This window comes from Chenopodium quinoa, unplaced genomic scaffold (genome assembly GCF_001683475.1).
Source record: "Chenopodium quinoa cultivar QQ74 unplaced genomic scaffold, ASM168347v1, whole genome shotgun sequence".
Classification (NCBI taxonomy): domain Eukaryota; kingdom Viridiplantae; phylum Streptophyta; class Magnoliopsida; order Caryophyllales; family Amaranthaceae; genus Chenopodium; species Chenopodium quinoa.
In genome coordinates, this window is record NW_018744394.1 from 1,235,820 (window position 1) to 1,251,834 (window position 16,015).

Below are 16,015 nucleotides of genomic sequence, written 5' to 3' on the forward strand. Positions count from 1 at the left end.
ATTCCTCTTTGAAACTGATTGTAACACCCAAGTTAAAGCTTTGAAATTCCTTTTAAAAGAATTTCAGATTCCATGCTTCTTCACAAGCTTAAATGGCTGCCTTCTTGATGTATCTTGCACTTGTACTTTGTCTGAATGTGACATTATGTTTTCGAACTAAAATCAGCTAAAAAGAACTAAGAAAAAAATAACTAATTTGCAAACTTAAAATATGACTAAAGTTTACAATTTATTCAAAGCATAAAATAAACTAGAATAAACTAGTTAATAAGGACAACAAGAAATTCAAGGGATTGAATATCTTGCTGCACATGGATATAATTCATAGCACCAATGCATGATGCTACATCTTGAACCAAAGAAACGTCCATAACCAAGTTGTTAGGCTTGGTTACAACACATACAGTGCATTCACAATCATCTGAGGGCTAGAGCGGACGGTATTACCTTCTGTATGGCTCTCATGTAGAGATTGAATATTCCCTGCAGATGTATTCTTGAAGCTGTCTGGAAAACTCGATGTATATGTTGACTCAGGCAGCTGCTGACTCCTCCTGCGGGTAATGATTTCCAGAGCGTCAAGAGTTGATTTTTTGTTTCCCATTAGTTGTTCACTTCGGAAGGTATTGGTGGTATTCCTCTTAGGTAGAAGAATCTTGGACCAGTCAAGGGTCCCAGCTGCCTTCTCCTTTGGATGCGGAGTTGGCTGCTTGTCCCTGACTAGCTTCCTCTTTTCTAGAGGGGTCTTTCTTGCCGATTGTCCCTTACTTGGGCCATCCTTACTTTTGGTGATAAGATCCTTGATTTCACCCTTGAAACTTGTCATTTATTTCATGAGTTTATCCCGGTTGACTGGGTCGGATCCACCTGCCGTGTGGGTTTCCCCTTCCAGCTTACCAAGGTCAGGCTTTCGCCCCGCACAAGAGTGTCTTTGGGACGGATGCTTTTAGTGATCAGAGAGAGCCATCTTTTGCAATGTAGGTTTCGACTTGATGATCATCATCCTGTTGGTCAGTAAAGACCTCCGGCTGATCTATCGGACGTTCAGGAGGTAGTACAGACTCTAAAACCATCCTTGAGGTACTCTCCCCACATACGGCGCCAAACTTTTTGGGTGTTTTTGTCCCTCGGGAGAGCTACGACCCAAAGACTGGCTGGTGATCGCCTGTACCTGCAAAACAACAAAGACTACGGGTGGTTGGAGCTCCGCCTCCGATGATGAAGTTAGAACGTGTAGGAGTGAGTAAAAAGTGCAGAAATAAAGGTGAGAACTTTCTCGGATTTCGAGATCAGGAGATTTCTTTGATGTAAGAGAATGGCAGTAATTGTGTAATAAATTTGATTTGTCCCACAAATGGGGGAAATCTCCTTATTTATAGGGCATTTTGGATAAGAGTGCCCTTACCTAGGTCATTTAACCTAGATTTGGTGGGCTGCCCGTCCTTTTGGCGGCTTTTTGGCAATTGGGCCTTTGAAAGCCGTCATTCCTTTTGATGGCAGTGGATTCCACGTGTCATTTCATCAGTGGCCCAATTTAGACCAATATAGGATGGACACGTGTCCTATTCTCATTGGACCATCTGGCGGGGTAATTTTACCCAAAATAGTATATGATGGAAGTAAGAATAGGCATCCATAAAAAAACTCATCAAGGCATGCCCGGCTACAGAGTCGACTAGACTGTCGATCTTTGGAAGTGGTTAACTGTCCTTTGGACATGCCTTGTTGAGGCCTGTGTAATCAACACACATACGCCAGGTACCATTTGGCTTCTTTACAAGCACAACATTTGCCACCCAGTCGGGGAAATTACATGGCCGAATGAACCCAGCATCCAGCAGCTTTTTAACTTCGGCAGCTGCCGCCTGAATTTTTTCCTCGTCGTGATTTCTTTTCTTTTGCCGGAAGATCTTCTTTTTAGGATCCACGGCGAGTTTATGGACATCAAGATCCGGGCTGATGCCTAACATCTCTTCCACTTCAAAGGCAAAGATGTCTTTGAATTCTTTCAGCTAAAGGTGCAGATCTGCACCAAGCCTTTCAAAGGCAGCTTTCCCCACCTTAACCGTCTGCTCTGGACAACTGTCGTCAAGAGGGATATCAATGTGCTCACAAGTATTACAAGTTGAGTGAGATTAATGTAGAGTTAGCAATGGTTTTCTAGGGATTCTTCCTTTACAGGCGTCTCGTACTTTCCAGGCGGCTCTCTCTTCTTACCCATGCTTAACGGGTCCGGATGAGTTATCATGCTACCAATATTACAAGTTGCATGAGATAGTAAGTTTGCGATTGCCCGCCTGCTAATCTTCTATCACATAAGCAGGCGGGTTTTTAAGACTTATTCGCTCACCCCATCTCGAGTGAGTTTCACCCTACTTAGGCTAATTTTCAAACTAGTTGACTATGTTGGTGGCCGTAATCTAATTATACTCGATGTCCGCATGTCTTTGTTGTGAGGACTTGTATAATTTCGCGAGGTAATCTAAGCTAGAATTTCAACGGCAACCGATTGATGTATCTAACATCCGGCCACCGTATACTTATTCATTCTTTAGATTGCCATGGTCAGGTAGCTATGAGTTGACCAAGTAGGCTGTTCAACTTTTGCCGCCTATATGTAGCTGTAGGGCAAACGATAGAATACCCTCTGCGACGATAACATCCGGAGGGGTGTCGCCTGACGCCATATTTCACATTGGAGCAGCTGAAATTATAAAATGGGTTAACCATCCGGCCATTGGCCTCGTGTCTAATTTTTTGGAAGACGGTTGTTGTTTTTGTAGCCAAGCCTAAAAACTTGGTTATGGACGTTTCTTTGGTTCAAGACGTAGCATCATGCATTGGTGCTATGCGTTCTGTCTATGAAGGCTCGATTGAAAGCTTGTAACTCCTCATTGAAGCTGATTGTAACACCCAAGTTAAAGCCTTGAAATTCCTCTAAAATAATTTCGGAGTCTATGCTTCTTTCACAAGTTTAATGGCTGCCTTCGTGATGTATCTTGCACTTGTACTTTATGTGAATGTGACATTACATTTTCGAACTTTAATCAACTAAAGAAAACTAAAGAAAATGTACCTAATTTGCAAACTTAAAATAAGACTAAAGTTTACAATTTATTCAAAGCATAAAACGAACTAGAATGAACTAGTTAATAAGAACAACAAGAAACTCAAGGGATTGAATATATTGCTGCACATAGATAGATCGCATAGCATCAATGCATGATGCTACGTCTTGAACCAAAGAAACGTCCATAACCAAGTTGTTAGGATTGGCTACAACATTCCCCCCTTCTTGAAAAGAGTTTGCCCTCAAACTTGGCAAGTCTTCAAACTCATCATAGTAAGGTGATAAATCATTCACCTTTGTAAGCATTATCACTCACCTTTTTAACAATAGCAAACAGACCATCACTACGTGGACTAACCTTGGACCGCCGTTTAGAAGGAAATCTGTCCTTTCGTAGATGAATCCAAACTAAGTCACCGGGTTGAAAAAGGACCTCCTTTCTCTTCTTGTCATAGTAGGCCTTTGTCTTTGCATTAGCTTGTTCAATTTTGGAACGAACTTGCTCATGCATAGACTTGATTTCTTTTGCATGCACCTCGACATCATTGCTGAACTTGTTTGGTGATGGGATGGGAGTGAGGTCAATGGGAGTGCAAGGATTGAAGCCATACACAACTTCAAAAGTACCTAAACCTATTGTCTTGCTATGCACACGGGTGTAAGAAAACTCCGCATGAGAAAGCATCTCTTCCCATTGATTGGGACGTTTGGTAGCCAAAGACCGCAACAAGGATCCCAAAGTTCTATTAGTCATTTCGGTTTGACCATCTGTTTGAGGATGGCTTGAAGTGCTAAAGTTCAATTTTGTGCCCATCTTCCTCCATAATGTAAACCAAAAATGACTTAGAAATTTTGGATCACGATCACTCACCATGGATTTAGGTACACAATGTAAACGCACAATCTCATTGAAAAACAAGTTAGCAACATGAGTAGCATCATAAGTTGTATGACAAGCAATGAAATGAGCTATTTTAGAAAATTGATCCACAACAACCATTATTGAATCTTTCTTTCGTTGGGTAATAGGAAGCCACATAATGAAATCAAGACTAACATCCTCCCATGGTGCTTGTGGAATAGGTAAGGGCAAAAGATAGCCTTGTGGAAGACTATGACTCTTGGCCTTTTAACATATCACACATCTTTTCACAATGAACTCCACATCACGGACCAATCTAGGGCAATGACAGTATTCTTATACAAGAAGACTAGTCTTCTCTATGCCAAAGTGTCCCGCCATTCCTCTTTCATGAAACTCTTTTGATAAGAGATTCTCTTAGGCTTGATCTTGGAATGCACAACCTGTTTCCTTTGAACAAATAACCATCTAAAATGTAATAATCTTTGTAAGCATGATTAGAACATTTTAAAAACAAATCTCCAAAATCATGATCATTTTTGTAACTTGCTTTCACTTCTTCAACACTAATCACTCTTGCTTTGGAAGAATTCAAGAGTGTGTATCTCCTTGAAAGTGCATCAACCCCTTTGTTCATGGCGCCTCTCCTATGCTTGATCACAAAATGAAAAGCTTGCAAATACTCCACCCATTTGGCATGGCGTGGTTGGATTTTTTGTTGGCTTTGAAGATATTTGAGTGCTTCATGATCTGAATGAAGGATAAACTCTTTGGAAATGAGGTAATGTCGCCAATGGTCCAAGGTACGAACAAGAGCCAAAAACTCCTTATCATAGGTGCTATACTTTCGTGGTGCTTTATTGAGTTTTTCACTAAAGTAGGCAAGGGGACTCCCAACTTGTGACAAAACAACACCAATGCCAACTCCACTAGCATCGCATTCAACTTCAAAAACTTCATCAAAGTTAGGTAAAGGAAGAATAGGTGCACTAGTAAGTTGACGTTTTACCTCATCAAAGGCCTTTTGATAGGTGCCATGAGAGTACTAAAATTCCGCACAAATCTCCTATAGAAAGAAGCAAGTCCATGAAAGCTATGAACTTGTTGAATTATTTGTGGCGTGGGCCACTCACAAATTGCAGCAACTTTCTTTTCATCAACTTCAATGCCTTATGATGAGACTTGAAAGCCAAGAAAAATAACTTGGGAAGTGAAGAAATGACACTTCTCTAAGTTACCATACAATTTCTCACATTCAAAGGCTTCAAAAACCTGTTGCAAATGCATAGAATGCTCTTCTTTCTCCCTACTATACACCAAAATATTATCAAAATACACTACAACAAATTTACCCATGAAAGGTTGCATAACCTGATTCATTAGGCGCATAAATGTAGAGGGTGCATTGGACAAACCAAATGGCATCACAAGCCATTCATAGAGACCCTCCTTTGTTTTGAAAGCAGTCTTCCATTCATCTCCTTTGAAAATTCGAATTTGATGATAGCCACTTCTCAAATCAATTTTAGAGAACACTTTAGAACCATGCAAATCATTCAATCTTGGAATAGGAAACCGGTACTTGATAGTGATCTTGTTGATTGATCTACTATCAACACACATTCGCCATTCTCCATTCTTCTTAGAGACAATCGAAGTAGGACAAGCACATGGACTAAGAGACTTACAAATAAGACCCTTGGACAATAATTCTTCCACTTGCCTTCTAATCTCCTCGGTTTCTTTTGTATTGGTTCTATACGCTGGTTTGTTTGGAAGCATTGATTAGGGAACAAGATCAATCTTGTGTTGTATATCACGTTTTGGGGGTAGGCCATGGGGAATGTCTTCGGGAAAACATGAGAATAGGTTTTGAGAAGAGGGGTGAGGAGTGGGTATTGTTCTTTTTGTGATGGTGGGGAAGGTGTATCAAGTTGGATCAAAATGAATTGTTTGTGAACTTTATACTCATGCAATTCTGATTTAATGAGAGTGGTAAGGGAAGTGGAGGGTGTGGATGTATGGTGGCCGTTTTTGAGGTTTAGAGGGGTAAAGATTATTTTCTGTCCATCCTTAGCGAAGGAGTAAGTGTTTTTATACCCATCATACATCACACGCCTATCAAATAGACAAGGTCTACCAAGTAAAATATGACATGCATCCATAGGTATAACATCACACCATAGTTCTTCCTCATAAGTTTTACCAATGCTAAATGATAACAAGACTTGTTGTGTTACTTGAATCCTTTTACCATGATTTAACCATTGAATCACATAAGGTTTAGGGTGAGGGAAGTTTTTTATTTTAAGCTTGTCTATCATTACTTGTGAAGCTACATTGGTACAACTACCTCAATCAATAATCAAAGTGCATACCTTGCCACCAAAGGTGCAACGAGTGTGAAAGATCACCTCACGTTGCAAGCTCACTTCTTGGCCCAACATATTGCTTAGCGTACGTCGAACCACCAAGCATTCTCCTTCATCCGTTCCTAGACACGCATACTCATCATTCCCCTGAAAATTGATGTTCTCTTCAACTTCTAATTCGTCCTTCTCTTCATACTCAATCAAAGTAACAATCTTCTTATTTGGACAATCACTAGCCAAATGTCCAAGGCCTTGACACCTAAAACATCTTCTTGGGGATGGTTTTGAGTTGGAATTTTGGGTGGCTTCTAAAGGTGGTTTAGAAGTAGGCTGATTGGATGTGGGTTTGTAAGGTGGGAAGTTGGTTGTTTGCTTTTTTGGGGGAAATGAGGTTTGAGATGCAAAACGTGACGAATCACTTTTGCCTCTTGCTTTTTGTTGTTTCTCAACCTTATGTGCTAAGATAATGAGCTCTTCAAGGGTGGTGTAAGGGTGTAGCTCGGCCACATTGGCTATTTTTGGGTCAAGTCCTCCCAAAAAATGCACCAATGTTTGAGGTTCATCTTCCTCTACTCCACATTTCATGACAAATCCTTCAAATTCCCTAGTATATTCTTCTACTGATTTTGTACCTTGTTTGAGGTTGTGGAACTTTGAAAATTTTTCTTGCACATAATATGTGGGAAGAAACTTATGCTTCAACATCTTCTCCATCTTGGCCCACGATCTCACCTTCTCCTTGCCTTGCCTTTCCCTCTTGGCGCACACACTAGCCCACCAAGTTGAGGCATATTTTAGTAACTTCAAGGCCACAATTTTCACCTTTTTCTTTTCCGGTGTTTGCTTGTAATCAAACACTCTCTCTACCGTTCTAAGCCATTCTACAAACTCATCATCATCGAGTTTGTCATCATACTCCGGAATTTCGGCTTTAATATCATTGTTAGGTCGTGACCTTTCTCTTTCATTGAAAGGTCTCTCATTGTGATTGAAATTAGATTCACTCATTTCTTCATCACTATGATTGGGTGAGCCCTCTGTTTGATGGCGCAACTTAGTAGTAAGTTCCTTTAATTGATCTTGAAATTCGTTGCTCCATGTCTTCTTTCTCTTGTTCAACCTTATTGACATACTCTTGCCAATTAGGTGGTGACGCGCTTTCCATGGGTTGTGTTTGGGTTGTGTTTGGATTGTGTTTGGATTGTGTTTGGGTTGTGTTTGGGTTTGTGTTTTGCTAGATCCCCCTCCTTCTAGCGCCAAATGTTGTATATTTGGACTAGCAACGCGAGATATATAAGGGATAAACCAAAGGATAGATAAGGCTAAAGAACCAAAGGCTTCTTAGATATAGTCACACCACTAAGAAACGATTTGGATTCCTAAGATCAAAAGCCAACTAGTAGCCTAAACTAGCTAACTAAGCAAAGGAAACGAAATTCCAAATCCAAGAATTTCAGGTTTGTTTCTAATCCAAGAAACGAGTGTAAAACAAAGTTGTTTGTTCGAAATAATCTACTTTATTTCATTCACATTTGCTTGCTATTTATAAAAAACAAGCATCCTTAAGTACAAGCTAACTTAAGTGACTTTTTAGCTCACTTGTTACACGCCTAAGCTAAGTACAAGATCAGCTTTTGTTGTCTAGATACATTAATAAAAGAAGCTTTATTTACCTAGATACATTAAAGAGAAAATGGTGGTTTGTAACCTCCAAATTAAGGCTGAAAATAAAATCAGAAATGAGAGCATAACTCCCCCTTGATTCACGCCCAACAAAGCAGCAAAAAGAACTGTAACAGCTCCATGTTTCAAGCCTTGAAATAAGCTTGAATGTATGTAGACAAGAGTGTATCTGGATTCCTTTTAGATGCTCCTTTGCTGACTGAAAAAAACGCCCACTTTAAGGTTCAATTGAAAGCTTATAACTCCTCATTGAAGCTGATTGTAACACCCAAGATAAAGCCTTGAAATTCCTTTAATAGAATTTTAGAATCTAGGCTTCTTTCACAAGCTTAAATGGCTTCCTTCTGGATGTATCTTGCACTTGTACTTTGTATGAATGTGACATTACAATTTCAAACTTTAATCAGCTAAAAAGAACTAAAGAAAATATAACTAATTTGCAAACTTAAAAAAAGACTAAACTTTACAATTTATTCAAAGCATAAAATGAACTAGAATGAACTAGTTAATAAGAACAACAAGAAATTCAAGGGATTGAATATCTTGCTGCACATAGATAGAACGCATAGCACCAATGCATGATGCTACATCTTGAACCAAAGAAACGTCCATAACCAAGTTGTTAGGCTTGGCTACAACAACGTGGTTGGCTCGGATTGGGCCAGTAGGTTGGATAAAAATACCCAAATCATTTGCCCCTCACAAGGGACACGCGCTTGCCACGTGTCGCGTGTGACAGGTGTCAACATCTTACTGGCTGGTTTTCAAATTAACTTTTGGAGGGAAAAAATAGGGTTTTACCCTTCTATAAATAGAAGGTTTTGACCCCCCCCCCCCCTTTGGATTCACACCTTTGCGAATCTTGGAGAATCTATGGACTTTTGAATTTCAAAGACTCTCAAAGACTTAAACTTATCAAGCATCCGACGCTCGGCTTTCTGTCCGTCTGTTTCAGCAAACCAGGCGTCTCTTAGTACCTTCTTCTAAGGTAACCGCCTGCTCTCTTCTTTTACTTAGTTTTTCTTGCATTTTTTTCTATATCAAATGGTTTCCCAAACACACCCGGCACGACCTAGGTTAGCGATCAGCCGGTCACCGGGGACAGTTGAATCTAGAACTAGGAGTGCCGAATGCTTGTTCGAGAACTTTTCTTTAAGTACATCTCCGAATCCGACAGTGTCTGTGCATCTGCAGGACACGATGGCCAGAACAGAGCAGACAACGAGGAGATATAGGACGGATGGTTCCTTTTACCATTCGGACAACGAGACTGCCAACTCTGATGGTTCCATTAGGGTGCTTGCTAGTGAAATCTCTGAGAACCCTCCAAACCCTTCATCCAACCTTCACCAAACTGCAACTTATTATTCTTCCCCTTCTTCAAGCGGCACCCCTAGTGATACCATACTGCAGGAAGCCGACAGTCAATAGCAGCCCGAGCCTTCAGAACAGGCGTCGGAAGAGAGTCTAGGGGAGGACCCTGCTGACCCCAGCCGGCAGTCCCCTAGCTCTGGGGAGAGCTCGATGACAATTCGTCCTCGTCATCTTCTGAAAATGCCTCCGTTACTTCAGAGGAGGCCAGAACAAAGATCAACACTGCAAGGGAATCCTTTTCAATGGAGAGAGGAGAAGGTTAGGATGAGCCGAGTGCTTCTAAGCGCTTGGAATGCACCCCCTATTATCACCATGTCCCGCAAAGTAAGCGGACTTCTATGACATCGGGTCTTGCGAACTTCAAGCGCAAGACTGTAACGGGTCATGGCTTTTCCTTGTCTGTTCCCAACAAGGATGATACAATAACCTGGCCGACCTTGGCAAACTATAAGGACCAAGCATTCGGCTGCTATGAGGCGGTCCTCCAGGCTGGTCTTCGCTTCCCTCTCCATCCGGCCGTTGAGAGAATACTGGACGGATACCAATTGGGTATCTGGAAACTTGTTCCGAATTCTTGGATTAATATTATCAGGTATGTTGCCGCATGTGAAATGCTGGAGGTGGAACCTAGCTTTAAGGCATTCTCCCACATGCACTATCTCAGCCGAGCACCTGCCAAGGGCGGCGAAGGCTGGTACACCTTGTCCACCTGCAAGGGGTACATGATGGCAGTCGGCAAGGAAAACAAGTGGAAGGACTGGAGAACAAAGTTCTACATAGTCCATTACTCTGATAGCCAACTGAACCAGAAATAAAATAGGTGGAACAAGGATCCGCCCCTCCTGGCTGGCAAGAGTGCCTTGCCCCCTCTCCCTAGGCGGGCCCAGAAGGAAATTTTTGATAGGGGTTTGTTCAAAGTGTTCGTTCAAACAAATGAGCAAGGGGAGAAAATAGTTGTCCCTCAGAGCTACATTCCCCTGTACAAGTGGCTAGAGGATGGGGTGTTCTTGGCCGCTTGTGGGCTAAGTTCTGAGATGCCGAGAGGTAGTCGGTCGTCTGATTTTATGCAACTTTTAAATTGCTTTTTAATGCTAGTTTATAAATTCTAACTCCTGATTTTGGTGAAGACAAAGCTATGGAAAAGATCTCAGTAACAAGGAAGTCGGCTGTCGTCACTGCGACGAAATATCGCTCGAACGTCCTTAATCGAGCGAGTGACGAGCAGAAAACAGTCGGGACCCCCAAGGTAGTTGTTCATAAAACTTGATATATTTTTCAGCAAAGGTCAATTTTTGCCCGCCTGTTTTTCTGACGCCTTTTCGTTTTGCTAATGCAAAGTGGCTCCACCAGACCTCCTCCCTCTAAGAAATCCCAATCCAAAATCAAAAAGATTGGGACAGGAGATTGGGACAGGTGATGTGAGTGCATCCGGCAAGAACCGGAAGCACATTGCTTACAAGCCCAAAAAAGGAGACGACTCTACTCTTGAAGCTGACAGGAAGGTCAGCAAACCGGATGCCACTCAGGAATCGAAGGGTGGATTTAAGCAACCCACTACTGTTGTCGTCTCAGCAGGACAGAAGAGGCGTCATGGGAAGGAGGAGGAGGTTCAGCCGGATGGTATAAGCCACCTCTTCATTGAATTTCATCATAAAGATAGTTTCTTAGAATTTTCTTGACTAATTTTAATCTTGCAGCTCCTGTGCAAAGGTCGATCGTTGTCCAGATGGCCAAGGAGATGATGAGGGCGCTTGATCCAGAGGACAAGGCGTTTGTAAGAGGAGTCGGCACCCTTAATTTGGATGCCATCTTGGGGAATCTCTATGAGGTAGAGAGTTAGATTAATTTTCTTATTATTTAAGCATATATTCGACTTGTTTTGACCATTCGGCTCTTTTCTCATCTCTAGGCTATGCTGCGCATCCAGGGGCTAAGGAGGCCAATCCAGTAAAATTCCAAAGAGGTAACAGCCGCTAAAGCTCGAGCCGAGTCTGCCTTAGACCGAGCTCAATTTGAAATTGCTCAAAATGAGCTACTGGCCCTTGATATGATGTATTCCCAAGTGGATGCCAACCTACAAGTAAAGAAGGACCTGGATTTGGCTCGCTCCAAAATTATTAACCTTAAGGCCGAAATTAAAGGTCTTAAGGAAAAGCTTGAGCCTCTGCAAGAGGCCAAGAAAGAGGCCGAGAGGGCCAAGGAGCGGGTTGGCCGCCTGGAGATGCGCCTGGCGAACCAGGAGAAGCAGCTGAAGGCCAAGTTTAAGTCCCAAGCTGAGGAGGAGAAGGAGGCCCCTGTCAAACAAATGATGGAAGACTATGAGGCCGTCATGTGGATGGCATGGGAGGCGGTACAGCAAGGTGCTGACTATAGCACCTTGAAATCCAAGTTTGACCAAGCTAACGAGTATTTCAATGCTGAACTTCTTCGCCAATCTCAAGAGGAGGCGAACAAGGCTGCTGCTGAGGGTGAAGAGTCCGACTCCTCATCAGGCTCTTCTGAGGATGAGCAGGGAGATGAGGAGGATGAAGAAAATGCAGAGCATCCGGCGGGTGATGATGCGGCTGCCAATGTTGAGAACTTCTCCCCTGCTACTTAAGCTTTTTATAATTACTTTCTGCAGTCGAATGGCCATTTATCTGATCTTCCGGCCTGCGTGCCGAGTAAAAATGTATCATTATTGACCGAGGGGCCGGGTTATTTAACAATTCTCCTAGCTTAGCCAGTTAACTCTTTGCAGTCGTCAATTTTGACGATTGCTTAATTTTTATGAAGCATTCGGTCATTTGGCTGATTTTATTTATATTGGTGTTTATGCATGCTTTAAAAATTTTCAAAGCTTATTTTTATGCATAGAATTTTAGCTAAGTATTTTAGCCCGTATAGTATGCGAATTTTCTTGCCCCTGGCCGGATGTCGATTGGTTTCGGTTGATTGGATTGATTGACTTAGAAATTACTGATACTTAGAAGAGTATGTATGGTTTCTAAGTCAATCAATCACTATGGTGATTGCCCCAAACCAAGCAACAGACGACCATGCAGAGCAGTCAAATCTTTAATTTTATTCGACCATAGGCCTCGTTAAAATAAGATGCTAAGTTTTAACTTAGCTTATTTATATAAGAGAAAGTATTCCGCCTGGTTTGCCCGAACGCAGAATAGGTGCATTCGGCCATAAGCCTTGTATACGCATAAATGCTAAGTTTTTGGACTTAGATTTTTTTATTGAGAAAGTGTTCTCCGCCTGCCTTGCCACAGAGCAAGAACAGGCGCATCCGGCCTTATGCCTCGATAGCCTCTAATCATTAAATAGTGACCTCTTTCCGATTGTACTAGAACAATTCGAAAGACTCTCGGCCTTTTAGATTTCACTTTCGATTAATTCAAAAAATTGCGGATGCATTTTTAGCATTCGATAAGGCCGTTTGATGTATTAGTAGAGCATTGTGCCACCCAAATGGGAGATGCTTCTCCCCGACGAATTCGCCCGTATGGACGTCGTCAGTTATCTGATTCATGTTGGAGCAGACTGTGGCCGTCAGCCTCTATTGTTTTACTATTATCCAACCATTACCTCTATTAAAATGGTAAATAGTCGTTAAGTGTTGGACTTAACTTGAAAATAAATTAGTAGGATCGACTGCTTTGGTGCAGTCATCTCCTTCAGACGGAATGGGACGTCTGCTGTTGGGACAGACGTTGAAAATAGGGTAGACGCCTGTACTTTGTACAGGCGACGCCAGCATAATTTACAAAAATTAGCAAAAAGACAAGTTTGGGAAATGAAGACATATTCTCATTAATTAAAACTTTGAAGTATTTACAAAAATTCATAGAAGTAGTACTTTTTTAAGTTGTCTACATTCTAAGTTCTAGGCAGCCGTCTACCGTCTGGTTCTTCTAGTCGGTAGGTGCCGTCTCTTACTTCATCATAGATACGGTAGGGGCCTTCCCAATTCGGGGTTAGATTTCCTTGCTCATTCGCCCTACCGACTGCCTCCATTTTCCGTAGCACAAAGTCCCCCACTTTGAGAGGACGCTTGTGTACTCTTTTGTTATAGGCTCGAGTCATTCTCAGGCGCTAAATCTCATGGCGCAAGGCAGCATTGCCCCTGGGCTCAGGAAGTGAGTCCAATGCTAGCCGCATGGCCTCCCAGTTTACTTCTTCGTCACACAACATGATTCGAAGAGTCAGCTCATAGTGTTCGATAGGCAGGACAACTTCTGCACCATACACCATGAGGAATGGGGTTTCTCCAATTTCCCCTTTTGCGGTTGTTCTGATGGCCTAGAGGACGTGTGGTTATTCATCCGCCCAAAGGCCACCAGCTCTTTCTATTTTCTTTTTGATTCCGACAAAGATTAACTTGTTGAAGGCTTTGACCTAGCTGTTTGCTTGGGGCCGGCCGACTGATGCAAAGAAACTTGAGACCCCTTGGTCTCCTAACCAAGTCTTGAGCTGAGGCGTCTCAAATTGAGGTCCGTTGTCACAAACCACAGACATAGGAACCTCGAAACGAGTGATAACATTCCTCCATATGAAGGAGATGACATATTTGGTCTTGATATTTTTAACCGCCTCCGCCTCTACCAACTTGGTAAAGAAATCCACACCTACCAGTATATAGCGCTTGCCGCCTGGGGCGGCTATGTAAGACCTAAGTATGTCCATGCCTCATTAAGCAAAGGGTATTGGGTTTTGGATGGTCGTCAGGTCTGTGACCGGACGATGGATGAGCTTGCCAAACTTTTGGCACTTGTCACATTTTTTGACCATTTCCATGGCATCTGACTCTAGAGTAGGCCAGAAATAGAGCCGCCTGGCCTTGGCAGCTAAGGACCTGCCGCCTATATGGGAGGCGCAGAAACCCGCATGCAAATCTTCAAGGACTTCTTTACCTTTCTTTGGGGTAACACACTTCAGTAGAGGTTTCAAAAACCCAGTTTTGAAGAGTTTTCCTTGTCTCAGCTCGAAGTTTGCCGCTTTCTTCTCCAGAGCAGTCGCCTCCTAAGGTGGATCAGGGAGCGTGCCGTCTCCAAGGTAGGCCCGGATGTTGTCCATCCAGGTTGAGCTTTGGTCAAGAATTCCAATTCATTAGATATACTTCTTTTTTCCATGACCTTCCTGAAAACTGACCGAGGCGTTTCACAGGAGGCGGATGATGTCAGTTTTGACAGAGCATCCACCTGATTGTTTGAAGACCTGGGCACTTGATTTAGATGAAACTCCTCAAGTGTCCCAACTTCATTTTTGACCGCTGTTTAGGGTCCACGTGGTCCAATCAGAGGCAACACGTGTCAGCCTATAGCGTATATAGATGCTTTATACCTGAGTTTTCTTGCTTCTAAAAGGTCGTTCGGTAAGACATCGTCTTTCAAGTACCTGATGATTGGCGTTGTCTAATTGGGAGTTTTATCCATTGCCATGACGTCTATGATCTGGGATGTGTCGACTAACGACTTCTGTAGGTGGACCAGAGGATGGTGTTGAAGGGCGACTTTTTGAGTGTTGAGCGTCAGCTTGAGTATTTTTGTCTCTTGGGACCTGCTTGATTCTGAACGGGTTGAATTGCTTTACTTTTCTTTTGGCGACCTCTAGGTATACCGTCATCTTTGAATCTTTGGTTGAAAATTCTTCGTTTAATTGACTAACGATGAGTAGGGAGTCAATGTATACATTTAGACCTGTTGCCTTTAAATCTAGTGCGACGATCATGCCTGCAATCAATGCTTTGTACTATGCTTCGTTGTTTGTTTATTTGAAGTTGCAGCTAATGGAGTGTACAATCATGTCCCCTTGTGGTGATTTTAGCATGACGCCTAGCCCGGTGCCTCTTTGATTTGATGAGCCATCATAGAACATTGTCCAAACCGCTTCTTTGTATGTGCTATTTATTTCTTCTAGATCTTGTACAGCTAATGGCTCTAACTCCAAGTTAAAATCTGCTACAAAATCTGCGAGGGCTTCCGACTTTATTGTTTTCCTTGGTATGTACATGATGTCATACCCACTAAGGGCGACACTCTACTTGCGCAATCTACTTGTGAACTCTAGACTACGCAAAATAGACTTAATAGGATAGTTAGTTCGTACACCACCACTAAGTGGGTTTCAAAATAATGACGTAATTTTTTAACTGCAGTGGTTAAAGCAAGTACTAGTTTCTCTAAGAAGGAATACCTGGTCTCTGCGTCAAGTAGAGACTTACTGACGTAGTAGACTAGTAATTGATGGTTGTCGTCCTCTTTTACAAGGAGTGCATTGACGGACGTCGTGCTAATAGCTAGGTACAACTACAGCGTCTCGTATTCTTTTGTCTTGGAGAGGAGCGGCGGTGATGCCATATATTTCTTCAACTTCTACAAAGCCCTTTCATGCATTTTTGATCATTTGAATACTTTTTTTTCCTTAGGACATCATAAAACAGGCGACACTTGTCGGACAACTTGGATATGAACTAACCTATTGAGTGCCGCAATGCGTCCAGTTAATTTATGTATTTCTTTGGCGTTCCTTAGGGATTGGATGTTGATTATAGATTTGATTTAATTAGGGCTTTTTTCAATCCCTCTCCGGTTAACGTTGTACCCCAAAAATTTTCCTGTAGAAACTCCAAAAGAACAATTAGTAGGGTTTAGTTTCATACCATAA